The sequence below is a fragment of the Chiloscyllium plagiosum genome, unplaced genomic scaffold, assembly GCF_037043375.1.
Source record: "Chiloscyllium plagiosum isolate Xiang-an unplaced genomic scaffold, Cpla_swu_hap1 HiC_scaffold_43, whole genome shotgun sequence".
Lineage (NCBI taxonomy): Eukaryota > Metazoa > Chordata > Chondrichthyes > Orectolobiformes > Hemiscylliidae > Chiloscyllium > Chiloscyllium plagiosum.
In genome coordinates this window covers 25,093,439-25,106,199 of record NW_028270181.1, presented here as the reverse complement: position 1 = coordinate 25,106,199, position 12,761 = coordinate 25,093,439, and positions in this window count along the sequence as shown.

Sequence of the window (12,761 nt, the reverse complement as noted above, 5' to 3'; positions counted from 1 at the left end):
AAGCAGCTCATTTGTTTGACATCCCACCCACAAATGATACACTGTGTCAGTCATGTGTACCATCTACAATCTGTCTATCATCTACAGCAATTTAACAAGGCTCCTTCAGCAGCATCTTCAAAACCTGTGACCTCTACTAACTAGAAGAGCAAGTACAGTAGATGCATGGGAATGCCACTGGCTACTAGTTCCCCTGCAAGCCACACACCTTCCTCACTTTCTTCAATGGGTGGGATATTGCATGCCCCCGCTGGTGTGCTTTCAACAGAGGGCACATAAAATATATGACAAGTTCAGCATCTTCCCTCTACTCTAGCTGATCCCCTTAATGCCAAAATCAGCAACTCCTCTGCCATATGTATACAAATAATTAAAGGTTAAACTATAGTGCAGCTGGCATGGGTTAACTGGTGAGTGGGAGTGGCAAGGACGTTATGACCGAGATGAGAAAATGTGGGAAAGAAAGGGGTACCTCATTCTCCATCACATGTTCCCCATTACAGCATGGTACACGTTCCCTATTACAGAATGCTACACATTCCCCATTATGTTACATGTTCCACATTATAGCATGCTGTACAATTCCCATTATGGCACCATGTTTCCCTGTATACAGTACCCTATACAATCCTCACTGTAGCACTCTACAAATTTCCTAGCACCCCCTTACAGACCCCACTATATCATTCTTTAGAATCCCCACTCATACATTTCCGATTGTAGCCTCATTTACATTCCCAATTACAGACATCTCTACATTTTCCATCACAGCATCCAAACATTCCACATTACAGCTTCCTAGACATTCCCTATTACAGTCATTTGCATATTCCCCATTACAGTATCTTAAACATTTCTGATGTGCAGCACCTTATGAATAGTACATGATTGTTTCTTAGGGGTGGTACAGTGGTTAGCACGACAGCCTCACAGCACCAGGGACTGGGTTTGATTCCAGCCTTGGGTGACTGTGTGGAATTTTCATGTTCTCCCTGTGTCTGTGTGGGTTTCTGCTGGATGCTCTGATTCCACCACCCCCACCCCCCACAGTTCAAAGATGTGCAGGTTAAGTCAATTAGCCATGGTAAATTGCCCTACAGTATCCAGGAATGTGTAGGTGCATGGTAAATGCAGGGACATGGGGATAAGTGTGATCTTCTTGGAGGGCCGGTGCAGACTCGGTGGGTTGAATGGCCTCTTTCTGTACAGTAAGGATTCTGTGCTATTTTAAGCTTTCCTTTTCTGATATAAGCTCTAAAGTTGTCACTTACTAGACTGAATCTGGGCCCTTTTGACTTACTCTCAAAATCAACGCAATATTTTGGATTTACTTTTGTACACCAGTTATTATCTTAGCTACTTCAATTGGATGTTTCCTCTACAGAGTGAGAAGCCCAAGCATTCTCCAGCCTTATCTCATAGTTCAGACCCTTGACATGGGGGATAATGCCTGCAGCTCTTTTGTGTATTGTCAGGAGAACTTCAATCGTTCTCTGAACATTTGGCCTCTCAAATGATGCGCTGTATTCAAGGTGTGGTCAAACCAGTGCATTGTACAGTTTGTTCCTCTGTTTCCCAGACTTCATACAATTTAGATAAGCAGAACATTCTATTGCTTTGCACATTGCACCTTTACACTGGATTTAAAATTGTGTTGACTGAGATTTCTCAATCTGTTTATCGCACAATCACTAGAGTTATTTCAAAGCCGTTAGTGGAGTACTTGCGATTATTTTTCCCACCCCATTTGTAGGAATTTGCAGTTCCCTATGAAAATATTGACCTGTCCTGTCACTTAACAGTCTGGCTAATTTCTGTGATCCTTCCTCAAATCTTACTCTTGAGTTAAATATCAGCAGAAAGACTGACCACTGACTCTGAAGGATGGGTACAAACTCAGACTACCACAAGACTTGTGGTCTGATGAAAGGTCTTTGATTCAACCAGTGGGTGGCACAGTGGCACAGTGGTTAGCACTGCTGCCTCACAGCGCCAGAGACCTGGGTTCAATTCCCACCTCAAGCGACTCTCTGTGTGGAGTTTGCACATTCTCCCCGTGTCTGTGTGGGTTTGCACCGGGCGCTCTGGTTTCCTCCCACAGTCCAAAGATGTGCAGGTTAGGTGAATTGGCCATGCTAAATTGCCCGTAGTGTTAGGTGAAAGGGTAAATGTAGGGGGGTGGGTTGTGCTTCAGCGGGTTGGTGTGGACCTGTTGGGCCAAAGGGCCTGTTTCCACACTGTAAGTAATCTAATCTGTCCCTTGCCTTCAGTTCATGCCACCACATTTAATTATAAAGGCCAAATCATCAGAAATAGAGTCATCGATATGTTCAGCACGGAACAGACCTTTTGGTCCAACCTGTCCATGCTGACCAGATATCCTAACCTAATCTAATCCCATCTGCCAGCACTTGGTCTGTATCTCTCTAAACCCTTCCTTCATATAATCATCCAGGTGCTTTTTAAATGTCGTACCAGCCCGCCACCACTTCCTCTGGCAGCTCATTCCATACACGCACACCCTCTGAGTGAAAAAATTGCCCCTTAGGTCCTTTTTAAATGTTTCCCCCTTCATCCTAAACCTATGCCCTCTAGTTCTGGACTTACCCACCCCAGGAAAAAGGCCTTGTCTATTTACCTTATCCATGCCCCTCTTGATTTTATAAACCTCTATGATGTCACTCCTCAGCCTTCGACACTCCAGGAAAAACAGCCTCAGCCTATTCAACCTCCCCCATTAGGTCAAATCCTCCAACCTGGCACCATCCTTGTAAATCGTTTCTGAACCCTTTCAAGTTTCACATCCATCCGATAGGAGGGAGACCAGGATTGCACACAATACTTCAAAGTTGGCCTAACCAATGTCCTGTACAGCCGTAACATGACCTCCCAACTCCTATACTCAATGCTCTGACCACTAAAGGAAAGCAACATCTATCCTGATGAAACTGTCCATGCCAATGTCTGTACTCCACAAGATCCTTCATCCCATCCAGACCCATCAATAGATCTTTCTGTTCCTCCCCCACCTTCCCACCTATGTCCCCCTATTATAAATATATCCATCTGCTGGAAATACATGGTAATACTTTATAAATTGGCAATTTAATGATAGGATGGGGGATAATGAATGGCTCTTTGGACAGCTGACATGCATTCAAAAAGCCAAATGCCCTCCTTCGTTGTCATAAAGGACTCTAATAAGTACAAGTTGTAAAAACTATGTTGGCAAAGCATCAGGTCTGCACCAACATCAGGTCTGCACCAAAGAGCATCTCACCCAGGACTACTCCCTCCCCCCGCCCCACACACCTTCTCCAACCTTCTTCCCTATAATCCTACATTTTCCATGACTAAATCACCTAAACTACACACCCCTGGGCACTATGGGGCAATTTAGCATCGCCAATCTACCTAACCTGCACATCTTTTGGACTGTGTGAGGAAACCAGAACACCCAGAGGAAACCCACGTGGATATGAGGAAAACATGCAAACTCCACACAACCAGTTGCCGAAGGGTGAAATGCAACCTGTGTGTGTGAGAGTGAGTGAGTGAGTGGATGAGGCTGGTACAATTACTGCATTTAAAAGATATCTGGATGGGTATATGAATAAGAAGGGTTTGGAGGGAAATGGGCCAAGTGCTGGCAAATGGGACTGGACTAAGTTAGGATATCTGGTCAGCATGGAAGAGTGGACCTAAGGGTCTGTTTCTGTGCTGTACATCTCTATGAACTGACAGAGCAGTGAACCTGCACAGTTACTGCCTTTGCTGTTTGAATTCAGTATCACTGGACATCGGAGTGCGTCTGGAAAAATTAACAAACAGTGAAATTCACAACTAGTCTTGGAGGAACCTGTTTGGGAGAGGTCACAGCACAGAAACAGATAAATGGATGTTTTAAGCGTGACCTTACAGTAAGTCTGCAATAGTGAATAGAGTGGGTTCTTTCTTGATTAAAAGTTTTATTGAGATATGTCTCTTGATTAAACTTAAAATATAAGTCATATGTATTAATTTAACCTGGAGCAGTGTTGTATAGAGCAATAAGACAGTGCTATTTTCTGGGTCTGTAGATTGAAAGAAGCAAAAGTGGCCTTTAGTAGAATGTTATGCTCTTTTTGTCGGATGTGGGAGTTTAGGGAGAGTTTATGGGTTACTGTGGATTATATCTGCAATAAATGCCTCTGGTTGCAAATCCTATCAGATCGAATGGATCGGTTGGAGAGACGGAGGCAATGAGGAATGTACAAGAGTAAGGGAATGTGATGGATGGCAGTTATAGGAAGGGCAGGTACAGTGAGGAGATAGTGAGGAAAGAGATCAATCTGAGACCGGTACAGTTGAGAACAAAGGCGAGTCAAACAGTCAGGGCAGGTAGGGACAAAGCAGAGAACAAGGTAGGACTGATAAATTAAACTGCATTTACTCCAATGCAAGAGGCCTAACAGGGAAGGCAGATGAACTCAGGACATGTTTAGGAACGTGGGACTGGGATATCATAGCAATTACAAAAACATGACTCGGGGATGGACAGGACTGACAGCTTAATGGTCCAGGATACAAATGCTACAGGAAGGACAGAAAGGGAGGCAAGAGGGGAGGGGGAGTGGCGTTTTTGATAAGGGATAACATTACAGCTATACTGGGGGAGGATATTCCAGGGAAGTTATTTGGGTGGAAGTGAGAAATATTATATTATAATTGTATTATAGACCGCCTAATAGTCAGAGGGAAATTGAGAAACAAATTTGTAAGGAGATCCCAGTTATCTGTAAGAATAATAGGGTGGTGATGGTAGGGGATTTTAACTTTCCAAACATAGATTGGGACTGCCATAGTGTTAAGGGTTTAGTTGGAGAGGAATTTGTTAAGTGTGTTCAAGAAAATTTTCTGATTCAGTATGTGGATGTACCTACTTGAGAAGGTGCAAAACTTGACCTACTCTTGGGAGATAAGGCAGGGCAGGTGACTAAGGTGTCAGTGGGGGAGCACTTTGAGGCAGTGACCATAATTCTATTAATTTTAGAATAGTGATGGAACAGGATAGACCAGATCTAAAAGTTGACGTTCTAAATTGGAGAAAGGCCAATTTTGTCAGTATTAGGCAAAACCTTTCAAAAGCTGATTGGGAGGAAGATGTTCGCAGGTAATGGGATGGCTGGAAAATGGGAAGCCTTCAGAAATGAGATAACGAGAATCCACAGAAAGTATATTCCTGTGAGGGTGAAAGGAAAGGCTGGTAGGTATAGGGAATGCTGGATGACTAAAGAAATTGAGGGTTTGGTTAAGGAAAAGAAGGAAGCGTATGTCAGATATACACAGGATAGATCGAGTGAATCCTTTTGAAGAGTATAAAGGCAGTAGGAGTGTACTTAAGAGAGAAATAAGGAGGGCAAAAAGGGGATATGAGATAGCTTTGGCAAATAGAGTTTAGGATAATCCAAAGGGTTTTTATAAATACATTAAGGACAGAAGGGTAACTAGAGAGAGAGAATAGGGCCCCTTACAGATCAGCAAGGCAACCTTTGTGTGGATCCGCTGGAGGTGGGGGAAATACTAAATGAGTATTTTGCATCAGTATTTACTGTGGAAAAGGACATGGAAGATATAGAATGTAGGGAAGTGGATGGTGACATCTTGAAAAATGTCCATATTACTGAGGAGGAAGTGTTGGATATCTTGAACTGCATAAAAGTGGATAAATCCCCAGGACCTGATCAGATCTACCCTTGAACTCTGTGAGAAGCTAGGGAAGTGATTTGCTGGGCCTCTTACTGGGATATTTGTAAAATTGATAGTCACAGGTGAGGTGCCGGAAGACTGGAGGTTGGCTAACGTGGTGCCACTGTTTAAGAAAGGTGTTAAGGACAAGCCAGGGAACTATAGACCAGTGAGTTGATGTCGATGGTGGGCAAGTTGTTGGAGGGAATCCTGAGGGACAGGATGTACATGTATCTGGAAAGGCAAGGACTGATTAGGGATAGTCAGCATGGCTTTGTGCGTGGGGAATCATGTCTCACAAACTTGATTCAGTTTTTTAAAGAAGTAAAAAGCAGCTTGATGAGTGCAGAGCGGTAGATGTGATCTATATGGACTTCAGTAAGGCATTTGAAAAGGTTCCCCATGGGAGACTGGTGAGCAATGTTAGATCTCATGGAATACAGGGAGAACTAGCCATTTGGCTAGAGAATTGGCTCAAAGGTAGAAGACAGAAGGTGGTGGTGGAGGGTTGTTTTTCAGACTGAAGGCCTGTGACCAGTGGAGTGCCACAAGGATTGGTGCTGGGTCCACTACTTTTCATCATTTATATAAATGATTTGGATGTGAGCATAAGAGGTATAGTTGGTAAGTTTTCAGATGACACCAAAATTGGAGGTGTAGTGGACAGCGAAGATTGTTAACTCGGATTACAACGGAATCTTGTTCAGAACACGATAGACTGCTAACTTGGCCAAACAGTAAGGATGCTGGGTACATTGACAAGTAAAACTCTGAAGTCACAAAAACTCACACACCAGGCACAATGGAAACATAGCAGTCAGGTGCTACTGATATTAGCATAATGTAAAAAGCAACAGCTTTCCTGGGTAGACATACCCCCAACAACCTATTCAGCAAACAAAGGAGGGTCCAAACAGAAAGGCACCGCTTCTGGCTACGCAAAGAAACAAACAGCAGCATGCCATCCAAATGACTGACGCTGAGTTTCCCTCACTGACCAGAATTAGAAAAAGTTCCAAAATCATAAAAAAGTATTTAAAAACATTATTCACATGCAGCCCTCTCTCTGGACCCACTTGGACCTTCAAAGGAGACTAGAATGGCCAAAGGCAGAGACCCGCTTACCATCCAGTGAGAGAGAGGAAGAGAGCAGCTTTGCATTCCCAGAGACAGAGAGCGCGAAAGAGAGAGGGAGAGAGAGAGGCTGAGCACATTTACAAAAGATCGGGGAAGTATTGTACGCTTAAGGGGCTGAATAGGATTAGAGACAGCATAGGTTAGTATTAAAAGCTGTTGTAACTTGTTTCCCAAAAAATATTGGCACTATTTTTGCAATGGTACGGGTTTGTGTTCATAATGATTTGACTGCTTCGTATTGTGGGACACCTGGACAAATCCATTCATTACATTCTGGTTGGAGTTGTCAAACTTGTTTTTTAAGGAGAAACTTGACAACACTGGAGGCCAGAAATGACAGACAAACAGCAGCTTGCACTCTCAAACTCGTAAAAATGTGAACAAGCTTAAAAGCAGATTATATTAAAACAAACACCCCTACAATTGCATGAATCACTTAATTGATTAAAGTTAATTACCAATAACAACTATTAACAGCTGTTATGTATGAAATAATATCATAAATAGACTGGCAATAAATTATTTCATTACTGATATTGGTCTGATATCAATGAGACTGATAAGAAAACTTTATGTAATGCTGGAGTTTAATTCAGATAAGTGTGAGGTGTTGCATTTTGGTAAAACAAGCCAGACCAGGATTTACACAGTTAATGGTAGGGCCCTGGAGAGTGTTCTTGAACAGAGAGAACACGTAAGGGTGCAGGTACATTGTTCTTTGAAAGTGGCGTCACAGGTAGACAGGGTGGTGAAAAAGGCATTTGGCGTGCTTTCCTTCAGTCAGAGCATTGGGTACAGGAGTTGGGACGTCATGTCACAGCTGTAGAAGACATTGGTAAGGCCACATTTGGTGTATTGCAGATAATTCTGCATGGGAAAGATGTTATCAAATTAGAAAGGGTGCTAGGAAGGTTTACAAGGATGTTACCAAGACTGGAAGGTTTGAATTAAAGGAAGAGGCTGGATAGGCTGGGACTTCTTTCCCTGGAGCATAGGAGGCTGAGGGGTGACCTTCTAGAGGTCTGTTAAGTCATGAGGGGCATGGATAAGGTGAATAGCCAAGGTCTTTTTTTCCACATTTGGAGGTTGCTGTGTTGGACTGGGGTGTACAAAGTTAAAAATCACACAATACCAGGTTGCAGTCCAACAGGTTTATTTGGAAGCACTAGCTTTCAGGTGGTTGAACTGTAAATAAATCTGTTGAACTGTAACCTGGTGTTCTGTGATTTTTTTAAACTCTTTTTCTGTACTGAAGTGCCAGGATAGGGCTTGGCTGCAGTAATGACTGTCAAGGCGAGTATGTTGCTGGGTGTGGGTCGAGCTACATTATCAGGATTGGACAAACCTTTTCCTACAGGAACCTCAGTGAAAGGTTAAGACTGGGTAATGCAGGTAACTGTGAAGATTGAAAAGATTAAGGGAGAATGCAGGGTCAACGAAGAAGCTGTCAGTAACCTTGTTCTCCAAAATAAAGAAAACATATTTGCAGATTGTTTGTAGCTGGGAAAATACAAAATCTGATAGATCAAAGCTAGAAAAGGTTTAATTTTTACATATAGAGGGTTGTGCATATGAGCGGCTAGAGGAAATGTAAAGGTGAATACAATTACAACATTTAGAAGACATTTGAATAGGTACACTGAACAGGGAAAGATATAAAAGAGACCTAAAAGGCAACTTTTTTACTCCAGAGGGTGGTGCATATATGGAATGAGCTGCCAGAGGAAGTTGTGGAGGCTGGTACAATTGCAACATTTAAGAGGCATCTGGATGGATATATGAATAGGAAAGGTTTAGAGGGATATGGGCCAAATGCATGCAAATATGACTAGTTTTTTTAGATTTATTTATTTATTAGATTCCCTACAGTGTGAAAACAGGCCCTTCGGCCCAACAAGCCCTTCGAACAGCAACCCACCCAGACCCATCTCCCTCTGACTAATGCACCTAGCACCATGGACCATTTAGCATGCCCAATCCACCTGAACAGCACTTCTTTGGATTGTGGGGGGAAACCGGAGCACCCGGAGGAAACTCGCGCAGACGTTGGGAGAATGTGCAAACTCCACACAGATAGACACCCGAGGCTGGAATCAAATCCGGGTCCCTGGCACTGTGAGGCTGCAGTGCTAACCACTGAGCCACTATTAAGAAGCCTGGTTGGCATAGATGAGGTTGGCCTGTATCCATCCTGTAAACCTCTCTGACTCTGTGACTGTATGGTGATAGCATCAGATGGATACAGATGAGTCCAGTCAGAGTTCTTCTCAAAGGGCATGTCTGCCTACCTGGAAAGGGGAAAGCTGAAGGGGCCAAGTAGCCTACTCCAGCTCCTAATTTATATATTTGTGTGACTGACATTTAACAATGAGGGGGAACTTTTGGATCCTCCGGTGCTGATTCCATGGGGAGTGGGATTGTGGGGAGTATCACCTGGGGTGTGGCTGTCTCATTTCTCGCTTCCCATGGTGTGTCTGGTCCAGCCATGGGGACTTATCTTTCTTGATTACAAGGAAGATGTCAGAAGTAGGTTCTTTACACAGAGAGTGGTGGGTGTGTGGAATGCATTGCCAGTGGTGGTAGTAGATTAGGGACATTTGAGTGACTGTTGGATTGGCACATATGTAGGTTAGTTTGGTCTTAGAATAGGATAAAAAGTTGGCATAATATCGAGGACCAAAGGGCCTGTACTGTACTGTATTGTTCTATGTTTTATGAACCATCCAATCTCCTGATCTTGGTGCCATCCATGTTTGGGTTACCTTCAGATTGGCCCACAACAAGGAGTGGACCTTCCCTCAGGATGGGCCACCGATTTGCAAACAGTTAGATCCTCAATGAACTCAACTTATTGTTATCACATTCCCCCTTCAGTCGTAGCAAAGCGCTCAGAAACACAGAGTAGTTTTACCTCCTTCATCTTTATTCCAGGCCCTAGAGGGAGAGAGAACGATCGCCCATGTAACAGAGACATGAGTTCACGGTCTTCTCTGGAACAGCAGCTTCTGAATGAACTATATAGTCATTTTACAGGGAGGAACATCCAGATAAGGCAACATACATATTGATTGGGTGACCATTACAATCAGTGAGCATCAACAGTAAAGATTAAGCCATCTGCTGTTACACAATGAATAACTGACTTCACATAATGAATACTTTTCACCTTATTAACTGACCTCACACACTGAATGCTTCCAATATTGTTAAATGGCTCTACATAATGACTGCTTTTCCTCCTTGTTAACCGATTACCCTTGCCCCTAGCACCCCATTGTTAACTGTAAGTTCTTACCTGATCTGCTTCATGCTAAGCTGAACCTCTTTTTTCACAAACTACATCTTGATCTGTCATGCTCAGCTGAACCTCTCATTTCACAAAACTCAGAACTTAACTCTTTCTCTGCCTGCTTATACCCTATACACATTCTCAAACTGAAGGGTATAATAATAATGTGGATCCAGATAATATTCACATGATGATAGCTAAATGTCTGCAAAGGACATGTTTGAGGGTAAGAGCCATTCGCTGATCTTTCTCATTCCTTCCCCAGAAAAGGATAGGGACCAACCTGAGATCTGTGACGCTGGAAAAGCACAGCCGGTCAGGCAGCATCCGAGGAGCAGGAGAGTCGACATTCCGGGCGCAAGTCCTTCATCAGGAATGTCTGATGACTCAATCCTGATGAAGGGCTTATGCCCGAAACGTCGATTCTCCTGCTCTTCGGATGCTGCCTGACCTGCTGTGCTTTTCCAATACCACACTCTCGCCTCTGATCTCCAGCATATGCCGTCCTCGCTTTCTACCAACCTGCGATGTTCCTGGCCCAGAGACAGGGTTCCATCTGAACTATATTTCTGATTTATCTTTTTTTTAAAAAATCATTCATGGGACCTGGGCCAGCATTTATTGCCCAGACTTAATTGCTCTGAGAATGTGAGCTGACTTCTTGAGTTGCTGCAGTCCATTTTCTGTAGATAGAGCCACAATGCTGTGAGGGTGGGTGTTTCACCGCTCTTTTAAAATGGTTGCAATTTTGAGAAAAATAGTGAAAATGTACTGAAGTGCTAGGATAGGGCTTGGCTTCATTAATGACTGTCACAGCGAGTACGTTGCTGGGTGTGGATCGAGTTACTTTATCAGGATTGGACGAACATTTTCTTACAGGGACCTCGGTGAAAAGTTAAGACTGGGTAATGCAGGTAACTGTGAAGATTGAAAAGATTAAGGGAGAATGCAGGGTCAACGAAGAAGCCGTCAGCAAACTTGTGCTCCAAAATAAAGAAAATATATTTGCAGATTGTCTGCAGCTGGGAAAATACAAAATCTGATAATTTTAGTATTTGGGAGTTAGCAGGAGATGGGCGAAGCAAGAATTAGTACTTGCTGGAGAAAACCAGGAACTACAGTATGCAGAATCCGGGCATTAAAGTAAAGAGTGTGAAAGTTCAAGAGGTAAACAGAGCTGCTTTGTACTAGAAAACAGCAACATTTCTCTCAGATTCTGCCCCAGCGGAAACGCAGCATCAGTACAGTAATTTCCTCCCTCCCTCCTGTCTTGCTGCCTCTCCCCATGTTGTAACTTTAACCTGCTGAAGACAGCAGGGTCCTATTACTATGTGTGCAGGCCAGCTACAATTATGGCCCTTGGGTCCAATGGCTACTGTAATGCCAATCCTGAGCTGAGATTTGTCTTGCGTTCATCCATGTCGAACCTTGCAGCAAACGTATTCAGCTCACAGAGGCACAGAGTTAGAAGTTCAGATTTTTGCTTTAGCTTTGTGGTGATGGAGGAGCTGGAGCAGAAAGAAAGCTTGAGACTCTCCTCATTCATACACCATTTGATGGGTTGCCTTCCTGACCCCAATCTTGGGCATTTACTAACAACCAGGGACTGTTCCTATGGGGTCACTGAGGGAACAGTGATATATTTCCAAGTCAGGATGGTGAGTGGCTTGGAGGGGAACTTGCAGGTGGTGGTGTTCTCGTGTCCTTCTAGCTTACGGGTTTGGAAAGTGCTGTGAAAGGAACCTTGTCAGATTTCAATGGGAGTTTGATCAGGTGGGCCAATGGGCAGAGTGGCAGATGGAGTTTAATTTAGATAAGTGTGAGATGCTGCATTTTGGAAAAGCAAATCTTCGCAGGATTTATACACTTAATGGTAAGGTCCTAGGGAGTGTTGCTGAACAAAGAGACCTTGGGGTGCAGGTTCATAGTTCCTTGAAAGTAGAGTCGCAGATAGATAGGATAGTGAAGGTGTTTGGTATGCTTTCCTTTATTGGTCAGAGTATTGATTACAGGAGTTGGGAGGTCATGTTGCGGCTGTACAGGACATTGGTTAGGCCACTGTTGGAATATTGCGTGCGATTCTGGTCTCCTTTCTATCAGAAAGACGGAGTGAAATTTGAAAGGGTTCGGTAAAGATTTACAAGGATGTTGCCAGGGCTGGAGGATTTGAGCTATAGGGAGAGGCTGAGGCTTTTTTCCCTGGAGAGTTGAAGGCTGAGGGGGACCTCATAGAGGTTTATAAAATTATGAGGGGCATGGATAGGATAAATAGACAAGGTATTTTCCCTGGAGTGGGGGAGTCCAGTACTAGAGGGCATAGGTTTAGGGTGACTGGGAAAGATATAAAAGAGACCTAAGGGGCAACATTTTTACCCAGAGGGTGGTGCATACATGGAATGAGCTGCCAGAGGAAGTGGTGGAGGCTGGTACAATTACAACATTTAAGAGGCATCTGGATGGATTTATGAATAGGAAGGGTTTGAAGGGATATGGGCCGGGTGCTGGCATGTGGGACTAGATTAGGTTAGTATATCTGGTCGGCATGGACGGGTTGGACTGAAGGGTCTGTTTCCATGCTGTACATCTCTATGATTCTATTACTCTGTGT